Genomic DNA, 22064 nt, shown 5'->3' with positions numbered 1-22064 from the left:
CCAGTACCCTGGAGTAAACTTTCCCTGGGAGGCTGAGAAGTGTGATTCCCCTATAATTGGAGCACACTCTCCGGTCCCCTTTCTTAAAAAGAGGGACCACCACCCCAGTCTGCCACTCCAGAGGCACTGTCCCCGACCGCCACGCGATGTTGCAGAGGCGTGTCAACCAAGACAGCCCCACAACATCCAGAGACTTGAGATACTCAGGGCGGATCTCATCCACCCCCGGTGCCCTGCCACCGAGGAGCTTGCAAACCACCTCAGTGACTTCGGCTTGGGTAATGGACGAGTCCACCTCTGAGTCATCAGCCTCAGTCTCCTCAGTGGAAGACATGACGGTGGGATTGAGGAGATCCTCAAAGTATTCCTTCCACCGCCCGACAATGTCCCCAGTCGAGGTCAACAGCTCCCCACCCGCACTGTAAACAGTGTTGGCAGAGTACTGCTTCCCCCTCCTGAGGCGCCGGACGGTTTGCCAGAATTTCTTCGAGGCCGACCGATAGTCCTTCTCCATGGCCTCCCCGAACTCCTCCCAGTTCCGAGTTTTTGCCTCCGCAACTGCCCGAGCTGCAGCACGCCTGGCCTGCCGATACCCGTCGGCTGCCTCAGGAGTCCCGGAGGTCAACATGGCCCGATAGGACTCCTTCTTCAGCTTGACGGCATCCCTTACTTCCGGTGTCCACCACCGGGTTCGGGGATTGCCGCCACGACAGGCACCGGAGACCTTGCGGCCACAGCTCCGAACAGCTGCGTCCACAATGGAGGTAGAGAACATGGTCCACTCAGACTCAATGTCCCCCGCCTCCCTCGGAAGCTGGGAAAAGCTCTCCCGGAGGTGGGAGTTAAAGACCTCCCCAACAGAGTGCTCGGCCAGACGTTCCCAGCAGACCCTCACCATACGTTTGGGCCTGCCAGGTCTGTCCAGCTTCCTCCTCCGCCAGCGGATCCAACTCACCACCAGGTGGTGATCAGTTGACAACTCAGCCCCTCTCTTCACCCGAGTGTCCAAGACATAGGGTCGGAGATCAGATGACACGACTACAAAGTCGATCATCGACCTCCGACCTAAGGTGTCCTGGTGCCACGTGCACTTATGGACACCCCTATGCTCGAACATGGTGTTCGTTATGGACAAACTGTGACTAGCACAGAAGTCCAATAACAAAACACCACTCGGGTTCAGATCGGGGAGGCCGTTCCTCCCAACCACGCCCCTCCAGGTGTCACTGTCATCGCCCACGTGAGCATTGAAGTCCCCCAGTAGCACAATGGAGTCCCCAGTCTGAGCACCCCTCAGTACCTCTCCCAGGGACTCCAAGAAGGCCGGATACTCTATACTGCTATTTGGCCCGTAGGCACAAACAACAGCAAGAGCCCTCTCCCCAATCCGAAGGCGCAGAGAGGCAACCCTCTCGTTCACTGGGGTAAACTCCAACACATGGCGGCTGAGCTGGGGAGCTATAAGGAAGCCCACACCAGCCCGCCGCCGCTCACCATGGGCGACTCCAGAGAAGTGGAAAGTCCAGCCCCTCTCGAGGAGCTGGGTTCCAGAGCCCAAGCTGTGCGTGGAGGTGAGCCCGACTATCTCTAGCCGGTACCTCTCAACCTCCCGCACAAGCTCAGGCTCCTTCCCCCCCAGCGAAGTGACATTCCATGTCCCAACAGCCAGCCGCTGTGTCCGGGGGTCAGGTCGTCGAGGCCCCTGCCTTCGACTGCCACCCAATCCACACTGCACCAAACCCCTACTGCTACCTCTGTGGGTGGTGAACCCACAGGAGGTCGGGCCCACGTCGCCTCTTCGGGCTGAGCCCGGCCGGGCCCCATGGGCAAAGGCCCGACCACCAAGCGCTCGCATACGAGCCCCAACCCCGGGCCTGGCTCCAGGGTGGGGCCCCGGCTGCGTCCTACCGGGCGACGTCACGGTCCTGGATTTTTTCTCCATAGGGGTTTTTTGGTGAACTGCTCTTGGTCTGGCCTGTCACCTAGGACCTGTCTGCCTTGGGAAACCCTAACAGGGGCATAATGCCCCCGACAACATAGCTCCTAGGATCATTCAAGCACACAAACCCCTCCACCACAATAAGGTGGCAGTTCTAGGAGGGGTATTATACTTGGTCATTTATTTATTGAGGAAAATGATCTAATATTACATATCTGTGAGTGGCAAATGTATGTGAACCTCTAGGATTAGCAGTTAATTTGAAGGTGAAATGAGAGTCAGGTGTTTTCAATCAATGGGATGACAATCAGGTGTGAGTGGGCACCCTGTTTTATTTAAAGAACAGGGATCTATCAAAGTCTGATCTTCACAACACATGTTTGTGGAAGTGTATCATGGCACGAACAAAGGAGATTTCTGAGGACCTCAGAAAAAGCGTTGTTGATGCTCATCAGGCTGGAAAAGGTTACAAAACCATCTCTAAAGAGTTTGGACTCTACCAATCCACAGTCAGACAGATTGTGTACAAATGGAGGAAATTCAAGACCATTGTTACCCTCCCCAGGAGTGGTCGACCAACAAAGATCACTCCAAGAGCAAGGCGTGTAATAGTCGGCGAGGTCACAAAGGACCCCAGGGTAACTTCTAAGCAACTGAAGGCCTCTCTCACATTGGCTAATATTAATGTTCATGAGTCCACCATCAGGAGAACACTGAACAACAATGGTGTGCATGGCAGGGTTGCAAGGAGAAAGCCACTGCTCTCCAAAAAGAACATTGCTGCTTGTCTGCAGTTTGCTAACGATCACGTGGACAAGCCAGAAGGCTATTGGAAAAAATGTTTTGTGGATGGATGAGACCAAAATAGAACTTTTTGGTTTAAATGAGAATCGTTATGTTTGGAGAAAGGAAAACACTGCATTCCAGCATAAGAACCTTATTCCATCTGTGAAACATGGTGGTGGTAGTATCATGGTTTGGGCCTGTTTTGCTGCATCTGGGCCAGGACGGCTTGCCATCATTGATGGAACAAGCGAAATCTAAAGGAAAATGTTAGGACATCTGTCCATGAACTGAATCTCAAGAGAAGGTGGGTCATGCAGCAAGACAATGACCTGAAGCACACAAGTCGTTCCACCAAAGAATGGTTAAAGAAGAATAAAGTTAATGTTTTGGAATGGCCAAGTCAAAGTCCTGACCTTAATCCAATGGAAATGCTGTGGAAGGACCTGAAGCGAGCAGTTCATGTGAGGAAACCCACCAACATCCCAGAGTTGAAGCTGTTCTGTACGGAGGAACGGGCTAAAATTCCTCCAAGCCGGTGTGCAGGACTGATCAACAGTTACTGGAAATGTTTAGTTACAGTTATTGCTGCACAAGGGGGTCACACCAGATACTGAAAGCAAAGGTTCACATACTTTTGCCACTCACAGATATATAATATTGGATCATTTTCCTCAATAAATAAATGACAAAGTATAATATTTTTGTCTCATTTGTTTAACTGGGTTCTCTTTATCTACTTTTAGGACTTGTGTGAAAATCTGATGATGTTTTAGGTCATATTTATGCAGAAATATAGAAAATTCTAAAGGGTTCATAAACTTTCAGCTCCTCATCTTCGACTTGTTCAGTATCATGCAAGCTGAATGGAATATATCTGATATACCACTCAACACCAGCCAATATTATTTAAATCTGTCACTCAGGTCTGTGATGTAATTTGTATGAAAAATGCAAGTTTTTCAACATGAGAAGATAAACTTCATATCTTCAAGCCAATGTGTGATTTTCTTTTTATTAAATAGGCACATTCATAAACAAAAAGGACCCACATTTATCAAAACAATTCATCGATTTGATGATTCAAAAATATGACATTCAGTGTCGCAGATGTAGTTTGTATGTAACTCAACATTAGAGGGCAGTGTGTGATAATCACTAGAGGGACAATTTGCCTCAAGCATTTTGAAGCTGCAATATGGGACTTATTCATATAATATAATTTACAATAAATATGTGATTCTCTGTATTATATAAACTTTCATTTCTTTCTTTTTCATTCAATTTTCTTTTATCTACTGTGCTTGTGAATGCCTAAACAATCCCCTTTATGAGTAGGAGGACACAACTTACAGGCGTGGACTTTGACTCAGTGGTTTTGTGTGTGTGTGTGTGTGTGTGTGTGTGTGTGTGTTTGGTCACAATTCATTGTTTACAGTTCCTGGCATTTCACATGTTGACATGGTGTGAGGCCTGTTTGCAAACTTGTGAAACATTTTTATATCTCGAGTGGGTACAGATAGAACGTCCCTGGATAGACTGGTTTATGGAAAAGTCAAGCTTAACTCATTCATGGTTGATTCGAGACACACTGCTTGTTGATCTATTAATGATATTTAATGAACTCCTACAGTATTAAAGCTGCAGTGTTGCAGTGTTGACATAAATACTTCAGCATTTATTCAACTGTTACAGGACAGAATTAATGCCATATGAAAACTGACACTGTAGGATTTACAACTACACTCGTAAATTAACTCAGAATTGAATTAACAGCAACTCTTGCACTCTTGAATTAACACCGTGACAGTTAAATAAACCCTACTTGTATTTGTATCTGTACTTATGTTTCACTGTGTACAGTTAAATAAACTTGTATTAAGACATACAGAGGTGTACAAACTTTTGAAGTTTGCATTTAATCTCTTAGATTTGCAGCACCAGTGCAATACCTAACCGATATATTTCACTGTATTTAGATTGAACAGTATGCTTTACTGCTTTACAGCTCTGTTATTGGGTTGTACATTAAAAAAAAAAAAAATCATAAGACTTCTTCCTGGTTCTAGATGTGATCTTTTAATCTGGTGCCTCGAACACCTAGATAATGTTGATGGTGACCAGATTATGGGAAACTCATTCTTAATGAAAATATACAGTGTCTTGTCGCTATACAAAAGCATTTGACAATTATTATTAAGTTTTAAATGAAATAAATAAGCAAATAAAAGAGCACGAGTTTCATCTCATCTCATTATCTCTAGCCGCTTTATCCTTCTACAGGGTCGCGGGCAAGCTGGAGCCTATCCCAGCTGACTACGGGCGAAAGGCGGGGTACACCCTGGACAAGTCGCCAGGTCATCACAGGGCTGACACATAGACACAGATAACCATTCACACTCACATTCACACCTACGCTCAATTTAGAGTCACCAGTTAACCTAACCTGCATGTCTTTGGACTGTGGGGGAAACTGGAGCACCCGGAGGAAACCCACGCGGACACGGGGAGAACAGCACATGAGTTTAATTCTTAAATTTACTCAATGTCGATACACACCTTGACTTTGATTTAACACCACCAATGCTGAATCAACTTTCAGGCTGTTGAAATAACCCTGTTGAAAGAACCTCAGGTTTTTCATGGGTTCTGTGTAATGAAGGGTTCTTCACGTCATGAGTAGGTTCTCGTCTGGAAGCCTTTATGAAACAAAAACAACTGACTGTTGTGAGGTTAGGTACGGGAATGTTAGGGTTCCTCAGAGGGACAAATGAATATCTGTTCCAGGTTCTAGATTGTTTTCAGAGTGTAGTGTTGAATTATTACAGCGTTTGTACGCACATGTGCTCAGGTCAGCAGCAGCAGCATGAATTGAGGAGTGTGTATGTGGGCTACAGATGATAAAGGTGTGTGATATTAACGATTTGAAATCGAAAAAGAATCAGAATGTTACGTTTTGCTATAGATTTAGTTTTGCTGTATTGAACCTCTTTTAAAAAGTTTTTAACTCAGGTGTTTGGTTTCATTTTTTTGGCACAACTTCAGCTTTAAGTATTTTTTAAACAGAAGATATTATGGGAAAAATATTATAAAAAAAAAAACCAGGTTTTTTTTTAAATAAATGCTTTTTAACTGATAAATTCACATGTCTAAAGAGTCAGAGTAAAAGCATAAGGAATTTGTTTTGACACATTTGTGGTGTGCTGTGACCAAAGCAAGTTTCTCACACAGAATGTGAGGAGGAGGAGGAAGAGGAGGAGGGCAGGGAGGAGGAGGAGGAGGAAAAAGAATATGAGGAGGGGTAGGAGGACGAGAAGGAAGAGGAAGTGGGGCAAGAGGAGGAGGAGGAAGAAGGGGAGGAGCAGGAAAATGAGGAGGAGGGGTAGGAAGAAGAGGAGGAAGATGAGGAAGATGAGAATAAAGAAGGGGAGGGGAAGGAGGAGGTGAAAGAAGATGAGGAAGAAGGGGTGGAGGAGGAAGATAATGAGGAACAGGAGGAAGATGAGGAAGGAGGGGTGGAGGAGGAAGATAATGAGGAACAGGAGGAAGATGAGGAAGGAGAGGTGGAGGAGGAAGATGATGAGGAGGAACAGGAGGAAGAGGAGGAAGGAGAGGTGGAGGAGGAAGATGATGAGGAGGAACAGGAGGAAGAGGAGGAAGAAGGGGTGGAGGAGGAAGATGATGATGAGGAACAGGAGGAAGAGGAGGAAGAAGGGGTGGAGGAGGAAGATGATAATGAGGAACAGGAGGAAGGTGATGAGGAGGAACTGGAGGAAGATGATGATGATGATGAGGAACAGGAAGAAGATGAGGAAGAAGGGGTGGAGGAGGAAGATGATGATGAGGAACAGGAGGAAGAAGGGGTGGAGGAGGAACAGGAGGAAGAGGAGAATAAGGAAGAGGAGGGGAAGGAGGAGGTGAAAGAAGATGAGGAAGAAGGGGTGGAGGAGGAAGATGATGAGGAACAGGAGGAAGAAGAGGAAGAAGGGGTGGAGGAGGAAGAAGGGGTGGAGGGTGAAGATGATGATGAGGAACAGGAGGAAGAAGGGGTGGAGGAGGAAAATGATGATGATGATGATGATGATGATGAACAGAAGGAAGATGATGATGAGGAACAGGAGGAAGATGATGAGGAGGAACAGGAGGAAGAAGGGGTGGAGGAGGAAGATGATGATGATGAACAGGAGGAAGAGGAGGAATAAGGGGTGGAGGATGAAGATGATGATGAACAGGAGGAAGATGATGAACAGGAGGAAGAGGAGGAAGAAGGGGTGGAGGATGAAGATGATGATGAACAGGAGGAAGATGATGATGAGGAACAGAATGAAGAGGATGAAGAAGGGATGGAGGAGGAAGATGATGATGAGGAACAGGAGGAAGATGAGAATAAGGAAGAGGAGGGGAGGAGGAGGAGGCTGTTTTGCTCGTTTCTATTTATAATCGAGTGGGAAAATGTTTTTTTTCTTCTTCTTTTTTTTTTCTCCGTGAGGTTTACTGCGGGAGTTGTGGCTCAGAGAAAATAATGTGAAGATTTGAGTGTAGGACATGCGCAGATGCGGGATGCCATATTGCAGAGAGAGAGAGAGAGAGAGAGAGAGCTTCAGCCGGAGGAGGAAAGAAAGGGGGAATCTGCCGAATTTCCGACGCTTGAAGAAACTTCATTAAGGTAAATGAGAAACGCGCTGAATGTGCGCAATCACCAGCGGCTTCTTTATTACAATGTCCGCGTTTGTGTCGCTGGATTTCCGGCTGTGCACCGGGCTCTACCGCCGACACAAACATTTTGTCGGCACCGCGGAGCTTTTCCGCTTTCCTTCGGAAAAATAAAATAAAATAAATAAATAAATAAAAATAGCCAAATAAATAAATAAATAAATAAATAGTTTAACAGTCTTTAATAACATTAATAACAGTACAGTCCTGTGTGTGTGTGTTAGTGAAACAGTGTGTGTGTATTAGTGAAACAGTGTGTGTGTGTTAGTGAAACAGTGTGTGTGTGTGTGTGTGTGTGTGTTAGTGAAAGAGTGTGTGTTTACGGTATATCGCGAGCGGTTTCAATTCGGATGACAGCAGCAGCAGCAGCAGCTCACTGGATGTTTGAGTGGAGCACAAACACAATTACTGCGGGTGTAGTGCATGTGTTCGAGTCCCTGAGTGCTGAGTGCGGGCTTAGTGAGCGCTAAGGGTTTAATAGTCCAGAACAGTTTGATCTCGTTTCGGTTTCGAAGGTGGAATGATGGGGTGAGAAGGTGGGAAAGTTCCCTGCAGTCTTTAATATATGAGAGAGAGAGAGAGAGAGAGAGAGATAAAAGGCGGCAGTCGGCGGAAACATGGCGCTCAGGTGGTTAAAGTGCACATGGAATGTTTGAAGAGGGAAAAAATGAAGCGGCGCAGGTGAAGCGGTCAGTTTCTGTTTCTTTACCTGCAGCTTAACCAGCTTTAATCAATGAAATGAGAAATGAAGGCCAGGAGACACTGAGGGAGTTTTTTTCTGCTGCAATAGTTTGAAAGTGTGTGTGTGTGTGCGCGCGCGCGCTCACACACACACACACACACACACACACACACACACACACACACACAAGGGTAGTAGCTTGCAGGAATTCCCAACATTTCTCTTTAATACCTCATCATCATAATTAAGACGCTGGGGAGAGCGGGGGAAAACTTCAAACAGGGGAGACCTGGGACGGTTCGTTTTCCCGTTTCAATACAAATAATCGTCCTGTAAACCTGACTGCTTTCGCGCATGCGTTCTCAACATGTCTGCTGGAGTCTCCATGCACTCCTTGTGCAATAAAACGGTCCAGTAAGAAAAGACAGCTCATGTTACAGATGTGTTTAAAATAATTTTGAGGTCTGATGGGCAGCCAGAAATGGCATCAAACTCACATTCTGAACATGCAGGACGGGAACTGATTTTGATATTGGGCAGATTTTTGGCAGGCGTTCAGCATGGATGCAGAACATGGACAAAAAGAAAATCCTTATGAATAAACGGCCTTTAATATTGATAACATTTAAAGATCCGTCCATCCATTATGCGTAGCCACTCGTTCGGTTCTACATTTAAAGATGAGTAAGCATGAGGAGAGCAGGGAAATTTGGGACAAGGGAGACCTGGGACAGTTTGTATTCTCATTATCATCTCATTATTATGTAGCTGCTTTATCCTGTTCTACAGGGTCGCAGGCAAGCTGGAGCCTATCCCAGCTGACTACGGGCGAAAGGCGGGGTACACCCTGGACAAGTCGCCAGGTCATCACAGGGCTGACACATAGACACAGACAACCATTCACACTCACATTCACACCTACGGTCAATTTAGAGTCACCAGTTAACCTAACCTGCATGTCTTTGGACTGTGGGGGAAACCGGAGCACCCGGAGGAAACCCACGCAGACACGGGGAGAATATGCAAACTCCACACAGAAAGGCCCTCACTGGCCACGGGGCTCGAACCCAGGACCTTCTTGCTGTGAGGCGACAGCGCTAACCACTACACCACCGTGCCGCCCCCAGTTTGTACTCCCATCAGTTAATTTCAAAAACCAATCAGGTTTTAGAGTTAAATGTCACCGCTTAGAGTAACTGACTTCGTTTGGAGTCATAAAGCTGAACACTGCAGTAAGGTTTGTGCAGTTCAGTATTTTTATCAACGAAAACTTTCTTTGGTATTTTCTCCTTCAGCTCCACCTCCATTCTATGGTGTAATTATGGTGTGAATTATGCTGGTGAATTGGGGATTTGTTAGGAATTAAAGTATGTAGCCTCGAGTTACCAGATATAGTATTATTTATTAAACTTAAATTCTGGGGAAAAAAAACCTTTAAGGATTTTTCTTGTTTTCAAAATGCCCAGATGGGAGAGTTGGGACAGTTCATGATGTTACAGGGGTTTTTTTTCTTGTGGTTTACAAATATAAAATTGTTTAAAAATTTGTGTTAAAAATGTGGGCGTGTCCCTGCCTGAGGATTAAACTTATTTCATTCCTTCTTGAGAATGGATCTGTTTTGTCGAGTCAGGTTTTGGGTAAACTGACATTTTTCTATCGCTGTACCAGCATTATGTGTTTATACAGTTCATATGTTACAAGTTTTGATCATAAATAAAAATTAAACTTGTAGGATTGAGCTAGGTATTTTGTGTCCTAAGTCTCCCAACATAACGTCCCATGTCTCCCCTCAATGTCTCGTGTCTCCCTGCAGAAAATAACAACAGAAAAAGTGAAGCCTGAAGGCCGGTATATGTGCCAAGCTGAGAAACTAATGTTGTGGTAAAAGGGTATAAGAGGTAAATCCTTTCTAATGTAATATGAATGTGATGCAACCTGCAAAGAATTTCACACAATCTACAAAAGCTGAAAACTTGTCTCAAGTCTCCCTGCTCTGACCTACGTTATTGTATCTTTAGGGGTACAACTGTCACTGGGGGAGTACCCTAGTAGTCTAAGGTACTTATTTATACCCTTTATATACTACCTGAGAACATATATATGTACCTTTTTGGTCCTTAGAAGGTACACATAGTTACATTGAGGTCCAATAATGAGCCCTAGGCAGTACAGTAGTGTAAATTAGATTCCTGTTGTACCCCTATTTCTGACAGTGAAGGTTGGGGTTCGAGCTCCAGCTCTGCCAAGCTGTCACTGTTGGGGTCTTGGACAAGATCCTTAACCCTATCAGGTCAACCTAACCACACTGACTCCACATAGAAGTGGGGAGAAAGATCTCATCTCATTATCTGTAGCCGCTTTATCCTTCCACAGGGTCGCAGGCAAGCTGGAGCCTATCCCAGCTGACTACGGGAGAAAGGCGGGGTACACCCTGGACAAGTCGCCAGGTCATCACAGGGTTGACACATAGACAACCATTCACACTCACACCTACGGTCAATTTAGAGTCACCAGTTAACCTAACCTGCATGTCTTTGGACTGTGGGGGAAACCGGAGCACCCGGAGGAAACCCACGCGGACACGGAGAGAACATGCAAACTCCACACAGAAAGGCCCTCACCGGCCACGGGGCTCGAACCCAGGACCTTCTTGCTGTGAGGCGACAGCGCTAACCACTACACCACCGTGCCGCCCGGGGAGAAAGATGTCTCATCTCATCTCATCTCATTATCTTTAGCCGCTTTATCCTTCTACAGGGTCGCAGGCAAGCTGGAGCCTATCCCAGCTGACTACGGGCGAAAGGCGGGGTACACCCTGGACAAGTCGCCAGGTCATCACAGGGCTGACACATAGATACAGACAACCATTCACACTCACATTCACACCTACGGTCAATTTAGAGTCACCAGTTAACCTAACCTGCATGTCTTTGGACTGTGGGGGAAACCGGAGCACCCGGAGGAAACCCACGCGGACACGGGGAGAACATGCAAACTCCACACAGAAAGGCCCTCGCTGGCCCCGGGGCTCGAACCCAGGACCTTCTTGCTGTGAGGCGACAGCGCTAACCACTACACCACCGTGCCGCCCGGAGAAAGATGTTAAAAAAAAAAAAAAAGAAGAAGAAATATTGGGAAATTATTGTTAATAATCAATTTTGTAAAATTCTGTTCAACCAAGAATAAAATGACTGTCTATAATCTATACTCTAAATATATTTAAAAAGAAAAACAATTGTATTGGATTGTATTGAGATTGATCTTAACCATTCATGTAGTATGAAATTGCAAATGAGCTCTAATACCCTAACCAAACACATGTTCAGTGAGGAAGGGGATTTAAAGACAACAATGTTGTATTCAAAGGCAAATGTTCTAAAATAAAGAATGCAAGAAGATTCAAACTCTCAAATGCAGACCTACACCGCATACTGAGACAAAACCAATCAAGTCCTTCTGCTTATACCAGTGATTAAAATACCTGGCGCATGTCTGCAGGATGGATAATGGAGACATAAGGAAACAGATACTTTTTGACGAACATTCCACAAGTTGGATGAGGTTGGAGACTGTTGGGGATAGATGCCCCACAGATAAGGAGAATGATGATGGATAGGACAAAATTTCAGCGTCTATTGGATACAATAGACGCACCATAAGGAGTCAAATACCCTGTCCACACTAGGGATTTTGTACCGATACGAAACTACTTTCGTACCGCAACACCTGTCCACACTAGCAACTATACCGGTACTGTAGCGGTATAACTGTATCGGTACGAAACCCACAAATGTATGGGTTTCATACCAGTACAGTACCGGTACTGTAGCGCTTCGCGTAGTGTGGACAGATGAAGCGGCTCTGTATCGATACAAATATAATGCGCATGTGCAAAGTCACACACCTCAATTGATGTCTTCGCTGAATAAAATAGTGAAGAACGGAGATTCGTTTGTTTCTTTCTCAACTGCCTCGCGCGTTTTATACGATTCGACTGAATAAATGACCACCAGGAATACAGACTGTACATTGACAACAAAAAGCACACACGCGTTGTTTCATCCGCCATATATTCTCGGAAGGAAGTTACTCGGTAACCACGGAAACATTTTGCGCACGCGCATTTCAACTACCGTGAAAGAAAACCGCAAACATTTCTCGCTAGTGTGGACAGATGCGCTAAACTGTACCGGTATACTTTGTATCGATACAGTTATACCACTATCGTACCGGTATAAGTGTGAACACAGCAAAAATCTCCAGAAAAAGGAACACGATGATGATGATGATCTAAAATGTGCGGTGCTAGATTATGGATAATAATATCAAGCATTCAGAAAATACACAGTGTTTCCCACCATGCTATTCAAAAACACTTGGGAAGAAATACTATCCTATAATTAACAAAATAAAATGATCAAAAAGAATAATCCTCAATCACTTTCTGAGATACTACACAGAGTAACAAGTCTTACATTGCTGAATTAAGCCCTAATGTTTAATTCAGAATGACGACATACATTACAGTGCTGCTTTAAATGTTTAACTCACGCTTACACTGTTACAGCTGCAGTGTTGACTTATGATCTACAGAATGTAAACGGCGGCACGGTGGTGTTGTGGTTAGCATGGTCGCCTCACAGCAAGAAGGTTCTGGGTTCGAGCCCAGTGGCTGGCGAGGGCCTTTCTGTGTTGAGTTTGCATGTTCTCCCCGTGTCTGCGTGGGTTTCCTCCGGGTGCTCCGGTTTCCCCCACAGTGCAAAGACATGCGGTTAGGTTAGTATGGGACGGCCTGGGGCTGAGGTGCCCTTGAGTGAGGCACCTAACTCCAAACTGCTCCCCGGGCGCTGTTAGCATGGCTGCCCACTGCTCTGGGTGTGTGTGCTCATTGCTCACGTGTGTGTGCATGTGTGTGTTCACTGCTTCAGATGGGTTAAATGCAGAGAGGAATTTCACAAGTGTGTGATGAATAAAGTTGTGCTTTCTTCTTTTCTTTAAATTTTAATTCAGAGTTTGATTGAGGTCTGTCTTAACCTGTTAACGCTGATGCAGTTGACATTGCAAAATGAGCTCCATTTGGACCCATCATTATCTAAGGAGGTAATTTCAGAACAAAAAGACTTTAAATTAGCTGAAAAACCTTAAAACCAGTGTTTAAAAAAACAGGAAACATTCAACTGATTTAAATCTTGTGAATTATAATCACACTTCATTACAGCAACAAAATTTAGAAGGCAAAAATTCTCAACCCCAAAACCAGAAAGCGTGGTGTGTGTGTGTGTGAAAGGTTTTAAAGTAAATGCCACCTGTAAAGGACACCCTCTTCACTCCACCCCCACACATGATTGTTATTGCTTTTCAGACTGTATACACGCGCACGCACACACACACACACACACACTTTTACCCCTCCCTTCACACACACACACACACACACACGTGCGCGCACACACACACACCATTATGCTTTGCATTTTGAATAACTGCATTTCTAATAGCTAAATTTGTAATGGTTTAAATGCACCGAACCCCCCTTTTTTTTCTTCTGGATTCTTTTCTTTATTTTCGAAGCTCATAAACCTAACTCGATCCACCAGCTTAAAGAGAGCTTCTCTTCTGATGTGGTGGCTTTTTTTTTATGTCTCTCAATTTCGAGTCTAGTTTGAAGTCGATGTATTTTACATTTGGCAGATGGTTTTATCCAAGAGAGGTGACATCCAATCCAATCCATTTCAATTCAATCCAATCCAAACATACAGCTGGACAGTTGAGGATTAAAGGCCTTGGCAGTCATGGGATTTAAATACAACCAGTCGCTCACTAGCTTCCTTTGAAATGAATGCATCCCTCCTCACGTACACAACCACAGATAACCCAGAAAGACAAAAAAAAAAAAACCTAAGGGGTGTGAACAGAGTGATTACCTTTAAACAGAAGGGAGAGAACCAAAAGAAGCCCCGCTTTAAGCGACCCAGCAGCCTGGTGTTGGTCGAAAAGCATTTATTCACTTCTGCAAATTATTTTTACATGTAACTGGAAATTACTTACCCAGTATTTTAATAGGTACTGTTTTAATCACAATGGACTCTCCATCCATCCATCCATCCATCCATCCATCCATATCTCTCTCTCTCTCTCTCTCTCTCTCTCTCTCTCTGTTGCTTTCATTGGTGCATCAAATCATGGAATGAATAGTTATACGTGGTTTCAAAGCTTGGGTTATAAAATACACGGATATTAATGGGTAATAAAATAAGAAAGTAAATCTAAAGTCTGTAATTGAAAACTGCTAAGACTGCACATTGTAACATTGCAACACTCTCTGTGTGGTAATGTGATGAGGTCCAGTTATCCAGTAATCAGATCGTTTGTCCTTGGGTCATGGAAATTGGGTGGCTGCCTATCTTTTAAGTGATCTGGCTGAGCTTTGGGAAATTGGGTGTTGTAATTTTTTTGTTACGTCATGCTTCTAAGGAAGAAAAAAATCAAACTGAGTCAACTTGTATGTCAAGTTAACAACTTACAGTTTGGATTTTGAATAAGGATTAACATTTATGTCTGGATTGCATATGAATTTGTATAAAAATTGTGGTTTGACTGTACCGCTTACACTCCATTAAGACTGCTAAGCAACAAAGCAACAGACAGCCATTCATTTCCCATGCTGATTCTGGCAATAAGCGACAAATCAAATAAAGAATTGCTCTGTTTTATAGAATTAGGTTATGTTGCAATGAATCAACAAATCTAAAAGGAAGGATCCAGTCAATTCTTCAGACCAGTTGTGTGGTAAATGTTGGTTGTCCCCCAGTTTCTACCCTTTTAACTTGTGGTTTCACCAGTAATCTGTTTCTTTTCCTTTTTTTTTAATGTGACTTGATGTATGTATAAATAGAAGAAAAGGTCAGTTTCATTTCCTGTTGCTAGAAATGTTTCCTGCTGCTAAATAAAATTAGTCAGTTTTCTTACCTTCTTTGTAAGAATGCTGTGTCACTCTGAACCTCTCATACCGTATACCTAGCCGGCTAATTTGAAATGGGAATATTATCTAAATAGATTCTGCGTTCCCTAAATAGTAAGAGTTCTGGTTTAATAAATAGGAATGAAAAGGATAAAAGATGTGTACAAACTATATACATACAGTGGTCTCAAAGTTTAGGGGAATAAAAGGGTACGAGGCAGAGAATAGGAGGGTACGAGGCAGAGAATAGGAGGGTACAATTAAAAAGGCTGAAGCCCTTCAGTGTGAACCACAGGCGAGAAAAATGGAAAACTAGGGTCATCTGGGACAGTTTCAAGGCATTTGGGGAGGAGTTTCCAATTTATTGTAAACAGCAAAATAGAGTCTGAAGTGATGGAAATCAATACTACAAATTTTAATAGAACTGCCATATAGTAATGAATCAAAATGAAATTTGACAGTACAAAACTTTATATATTTTTGATGTTTACAAAATCAAACAAGTTACAATAACTTGATTTTGTAAACATCAAAATTATATGTTTTGTATAGTCAAATTTCTTTTTGATTCATTATTCAATTTCTGAACAGTCTGAGTTTTGATTTAATCCCAAAGCTTCTAGAACAGTCTCTGTAGTGATATCAGGTACTGAATTTGATTCAGGTTCTTACATGTTCTGTCTTCCCCTTTATCCTTCTTTTCTTTGAAAGGAACCGCTCTGTTGCCTTTTGCACAAGTCTATTCACTTCAGATGAGTTCACGTTTATGGTGGTGTAGTGGCTAGCGCTGTCGCCTCACAGCAAGAAGGTCCGGGTTCGAGCCCCGCGGCCGGCGAGGGCCTTTCTGTGTGGAGTTTGCATGTTCTCCCCGTGTCTGCGTGGGTTTCCTCCGGGTGCTCCGGTTTCCCCCACAGTCCAAAGACATGCAGGTTAGGTTAACTGGTGACTCTAAATTGACCGTAGGTGTGAATGTGAGTGTGAATGGTTGTCTGTGTCTATGTGTCAGCCCTGTGATGACCTGGCGACTTGTCCAGGGTGTACCCCGCCTTTCGCCCATAGTCAGCTGGGATAGGCTCCAGCTTGCCTGCGACCCTGTAGAACAGGATAAAGCGGCTAGAGATAATGAGATGAGATAATGTGTATATATATATATATATATATATATATATATATATATATATATACACACAGTGCTCAGCGTAAATGAGTGCACCCCCTTTGAAAAGTAACATTTTAAACAATATCTCACAAACAATTTCCAAAATGTTAAAAGACAAAATTTAATATAACATCTGTTTAACTTACAACGTGAAAGTAAGGTTAATAATATAACTTAGATTACACATTTTTCAGTTTTACTCAAATTAGGGTGGTGCAAAAAATAAGTACACCCCACAACAAAAACTACTACATCTAGTACTTTGTATGGCCTCCATGATTTTTAATGACAGCACCAAGTCTTCTAGGCATGGAATGAACAAGTTGGCGACATTTTGCAACATCAATCTTTTTCCATTCTTCAACAATGACCTCTTTTAGTGGCTGGATGCTGGATGGAGAGTGATGCTCAACTTGTCTCTTCAGAATTCCCCAAAGAAAATAATTTCTTTACACCACAAAGGTGAAGGCTACAAGAAGATCAGCAAAGCTTTACTTATCAGTCAGAATACTGTAGCAAAAGTGGTACAAAAATTTAAGAAAGATGGAACTGCAGCCATCTCACAGAGACGTCCAGGTCGTCCACAGAAGTTAACACCTCGACAGGAGCGTCTTCTGATGAGAAGGGTTGAAGAAAATCGGCATGCAAGTTCACTGCAGTTATCTAAAGAAGTAGAAAGCCAAACTGGGGTGACTATTTTCCGTGACACAATACGGCGTACGCTGCAGAGGAATGGCATGCATGGATGCCGTCCACGAAAGAAACCTCTCCTAAAGCCCAGGCACAAAAAAGCCCGCCTAGAGTTTGCCAGGGCCCATGCTGACAAAGATGAAGACTACTGGGACTCTATACTCTGGAGTGATGAGACCAAGATAAATGTTTTTGGAACTGATGGCTTCAAAACTGTATGGCGTTGCAAAGGTGAGGAATACAAAGGAAAATGCATGGTGCCTACAGTGAAACATGGTGGTGGCGGTGTCCTTATGTGGGGCTGCATGAGTGCTGCTGGTGTCGGGGAGCTGCATTTCATTGATGGCATCATGAATTCACAGATGTATTGCTCTATACTGAAAGAGAAGATGCTACCATCACTCCGTGCCCTTGGTCGTTGTGCACTTTTCCAACATGACAATGATCCTAAACACACATCTAAGGCCACTGTTGGATTTCTGAAGAAGAACAGGGTGAAAATGATTCAGTGGCCAAGTATGTCTCCTGATCTGAACCCAATCGAACACCTATGGGGAATTCTGAAGAGACAAGTTGAGCATCACTCTCCATCCAGCATCCAGTCACTAAAAGAGGTCATTGTTGAAGAATGGAAAAAGATTGATGTTGCAAAATGTCGCCAACTTGTTCATTCCATGCCTAGAAGACTTGGTGCTGTCATTAAAAATCATGGAGGCCATACAAAGTACTAGATGTAGGAGTTTTTGTTGTGGGGTGTACTCATTTTTGCACCACCCTAATTTGAGTAAAACTGAAAAAAATGTGTAATCTAAGTTATATTATTAACCTTACTTTCACGTTATAAGTTAAACAGATGTTATATTAAACTTTCTTTCAACATTTTGGAAATTGTTTGTGTTCACTGAGATATTGTTTAAAATGTTACTTTTCAAAGGGGGTGTACTCATTTACGCTGAGCACTGTATATGGGGCGGCACGGTGGTGTAGTGGTTAGCACTGTCGCCTCACAGCAAGAAGGTGCTGGGTTCAAGCCCAGCGGCCGGCAAGGGCCTTTCTGTGTGGAGTTTGCATGTTCTCCCCGTGTCTGCATGGGTTTCCTCTGGGTGCTCCGGTTTCCCCCACAGTCCAAAGACATGCAGGTTAGGTTAATTGGTGGCTCTAAATTGACTGTAGGTGTGAATGGTTGTTTGTCTCTGTGTTGCCCCTTTTCCACCAAAGCAGTTCCAGGGCTGGTTCGGGGCCAGTGCTTAGTTTGGAACCGGGTTTTCTATTTCCACTGACAAAGAACTGGCTCTGGGGCCAGAAAAAACGGTTCCAGGCTAGCACTTTGCTAGCCAGAGGAAAGAACCGCTTATGTCGGGGGGGGCGGAGTTGTTAAGACCAACAACAATAGCAAGACCGCGAAAGATCGCCATTTGTAAATAAGCGACGAGAAGCAGCAGCTGTACAAACACGAAGTTATCCATTATTGTTGTTGTTGCTGCTTCTTCTTCTCCGTGTTGTTGTTGCTTCGATGTTCACGCCAAGGTTTATGCAAATGCAGTGACGTAACTGACGTATACAGCGACGTAACTGACATATACAGTGACGTAACTGATGTATACAGCGACGTAATGACGTAGCTCCCCTTAGCACCCCGAGCTATGGAAAAGCAAACTGGTTCTCAGCTGGCTCGCAAGTTGAACGAGTTGTGAACCAGCACCAGCACCGGCCCCGAACCAGCCCTGGAACTGATTTGGTGGAAAAGGGGTATATGTCAGCCCTGCAGTGATCTGGCAACTTGTCCAGGGTGTACCCCGCCTCTCACCCATAGTCAGCTGGGATAGGCTCCAGCTTGCCTGCAGGTTAGGATAAGCGGCTACAGATAATGGATGGAATAGAATGTCTTTATTGTCACTGTACTTAATGTACAATGAAATTTAGTTCGCCAAAGGAGAGCAAAGCGTGTACGTGCCACCACTCTTGGGCACTTCAGCCCAAGGCCATCCCATGTTAACCTAACTGCATGTCTTTGGACTGTGGGGGAAACCGGAGCACCCGGAGAAAACCCACGCAGACACAGGGAGAACATGCAAACTCCACATAGAAAGGTCCCCGTCGGCTGCTGGACTTGAACCCAGAACCTTCTTGCTGTGAGGCGACAGTGCTAACCACTACACCACCGTGCCGCCCATCGTTTATATATATTAATGAGGTTCAGAGTTCACAAGATTTTTCATATATTTAAAAAAAATATATGAATTAATTTATCACAGTATTTTCATTTGGCATTGCACTATATAAGTTATAATAAGTGAATCTATATTCATCTGACAACGAGTGACAGTTCTTGCAACAGCAACTGTGCAAAAACAAATATGTATAAACTCGTATATATTTATAATTTTAACGATTACCCTTAACATTGACTGCATGACAGATGTCAAGTCTTGATATTTGACTCCCCTACAAGGATACATTGCATTCCGTTGCAAGTCAAAATGTAAACCATGTCAATGCGTGCCAAGTGGGCGGGTTTGACCCCAAACAGGCAGTATACAATAATGGGATAGCGATCGATATTTATACTTTAATATTTAGCTGACCAGGGCAGCATGGTGGTGTAGTGGTTAGCGCTGTCGCCTCACAGCAAGAAGGTCCTGGGTTCGAGCCCCATGGCCGGCGAGGGCCTTTCTGTGCGGAGTTTGCATGTTCTCCCCGTGTCCGCGTGGGTTTCCTCCGGGTGCTCCGGTTTCCCCCACAGTCCAAAGACATGCAGGTTAGGTTAACTGGTGACTCTAAATTGACTGTAGGTGTGAGTGTGAATGGTTGTCTGTGTCTATGTGTCAGCCCTGTGATGACCTGGCGACTTGTCCAGGGTGTACCCCGCCTTTCACCCGTAGTCAGCTGGGATAGGTTCCAGCTTGCCTGCGACCCTGTAGAAGGATAAAGCGGCTAGAGATAATGAGATGAGATTTAGCTGACCAACATTTATACACGGACCCATACACAGACGTATTTCACTTGGTAATCATATGCCGCTTTTCCACTACAAACGCGGCTGAGTCGGGCTGAGCCGTGCCGGGCTGAGTCGAGCTGAACGGGGCTGTTGGAGTTGCATTTCGACTACAACCGCGCTGAACCGTGCTGGCTGGAAGTGGGTGGATACATTGGGTGGAGTTAGCGAAAGTGGGTGGACGTTACGTGATGTTGTTAAGCAGCGCAAACAGTGACATCAGTGATCTTTTAAGCGGTAGTCTCACGACCCGAATAGTAAACAATAAACATGGAGGACATGGAGTCGTTAGTGTTGCTGGTCTTGGTGCTGTGGCTTGTTGTCACCGACAACGCGGACAGATACTGGCAAGAGCGTATAGATGAGGCGAGGCGCATAAGGCTTCATAATTCTCGTAATTCGTAATTCTTCTTCTTCCGGGTTTACGGTGTTTACAGATCCCAGCGTGCTCGCGGGGCGTGTGTGGGCATGTGAGGACACTCCTCCTCACCAATCAGTGCACAGGGGAGTGTCTGCTCACGCCCCCAGCCTCACTCGGCACGGTTTGGCTCGCTTCAGCCCCACTCCAAAACCGTGCGAGTTTTAGGGGCTAAGCAGGGCTGAAGCGAGCTGAGTCGTGCTGTTTTTTGGTAGTCGAAACGCGAGCCGTGTCGGGCTGAAGTGAGCTGAAGCGAGCTGAAAAAGGGTAGTGGAAAAGGGCCAATAGTGACGGCTAAAATTGCAGACTTACCTGTGTGGTTTGAGGCCTTTCTGAAAACCAGGCATCTAACATGCCGCTCCGCTTCTTAGTCGCCATTTCTAGCCATGTGGTAGCGCGGATCAATCACAGCACACGAAACATTGTCAGCACTCTGTCAGCCAATCAGATTACATTTTAGTTACAGCACACGGCAGTGTAATGGCTGCCTCTTTTTCTTATGGATGTGTTAGTATCTGGTCATTATTTAGTTGAATAAAGCTTCATTTCACATCGCACGCTACTCAGTTTTGTACAGATGTATAAAAAAAATTTGTTACTCAGTGAAAAATAGACGGTGGCAAATCCTACTACAGACTGCGATTTGCCGCCGCTGACCGGCTACTTTTGAGACCTCTGCGTAAACAGATCTACAGTACTGTGCAAAACTCTTTGGCATAACTCCTGTTATAGATTTTTATTTGATGACTTCTGCATTATCGAGTCAGTACAAAAACATTTTAGGTTCCAAACATTAGTTTTCCAGCACAAAATTAAATGTTACAGAGGCCGTGTCCAAAATTGCTCACTCGTTCACTACTCCCTATTTACTATATAGGGAATTACTATATAGAGGATTATATAATGAGCTCATTGCTAAAATGAAAAAAAAAAAAGCTTTCGGACACTACTCAGTCGTGCTGGTATTTACATCATTACTGTTGCGCAATTAAAATGTGCCGGATCAGTCGGCTGGTGGGTTTTCAAAATAATAAATACATGCATGTATTTTTGTGATAAATCCATATTATACTGAGCGTATTTCACACATTAATCAATACAGAGTACTTTGTGTCTGCTGCATCTTTCAGTTCTTTTAAATCAAGGCTGAATACTTTCTTCTTTGCTGCTGCCTTTTATTCAATCAAAATTTGAGGCTTTGGATTAATTTCTTGCTCTGCACTCTAACTTTTATTCTTGTATTTTATCTGTCTTATTCTGTTTTAGGTTTTTTTCTATTTTCTTACTACTTTTAATTGTACTGGAATGTACGTTTATAAAGTGTTTCTTCCTCCGTCCATTCCCCCCAATACACTTTTGCTTCTTTCAGCGCGACCGCAATGCATGATTAGATTAGATTAGATTCACTTTATTCATCCCACATCGGGGAAATTCACGTGTTACAGTAGCAAGGAAATGTCAAACAGATAACGAATAAAACTGAAATTAAAATCAGACAAACGAAGGATTAAATACAGAGGGCTATTTGCATTATCTACCGTGAAAAAAGTATAGAAAAATTGCCTTATTGAGAGGCTCGGAAAAATTGCACATTACAGGTAGACTCTGTATATACACACACATATATACATAAATAATATTTATATATATATATAAATATAAATATAAGTATGCATAAAAATAGTTTAGGGCCTATATTAATTGCACATAATAACTGCATCGAT

At 44.0% G+C, this 22064-nt stretch overlaps 1 protein-coding gene across 3 annotated transcripts in view; it reads left to right on the top strand.

Annotated features, from left to right (window-relative positions):
* The first annotated feature begins 7216 nt into the window (after positions 1–7216).
* Positions 7217–22064, top strand: part of sfmbt2 (Scm like with four mbt domains 2) — a 152183-nt gene continuing 137335 nt past the window's right edge. For all 3 annotated transcript variants that reach the window (XM_060902974.1, XM_060902972.1, XM_060902973.1), the window contains exon 1: positions 7217–7388. The gene's annotated coding sequence lies outside the window, so the exon portion shown is untranslated. The remainder of the gene's footprint in view (positions 7389–22064) is intronic.

This window comes from Neoarius graeffei, chromosome 21, assembly GCF_027579695.1.
Source record: "Neoarius graeffei isolate fNeoGra1 chromosome 21, fNeoGra1.pri, whole genome shotgun sequence".
Classification (NCBI taxonomy): Eukaryota; Metazoa; Chordata; class Actinopteri; order Siluriformes; family Ariidae; genus Neoarius; species Neoarius graeffei.
This window is presented reverse-complemented; position numbering and strand designations above follow the sequence as displayed.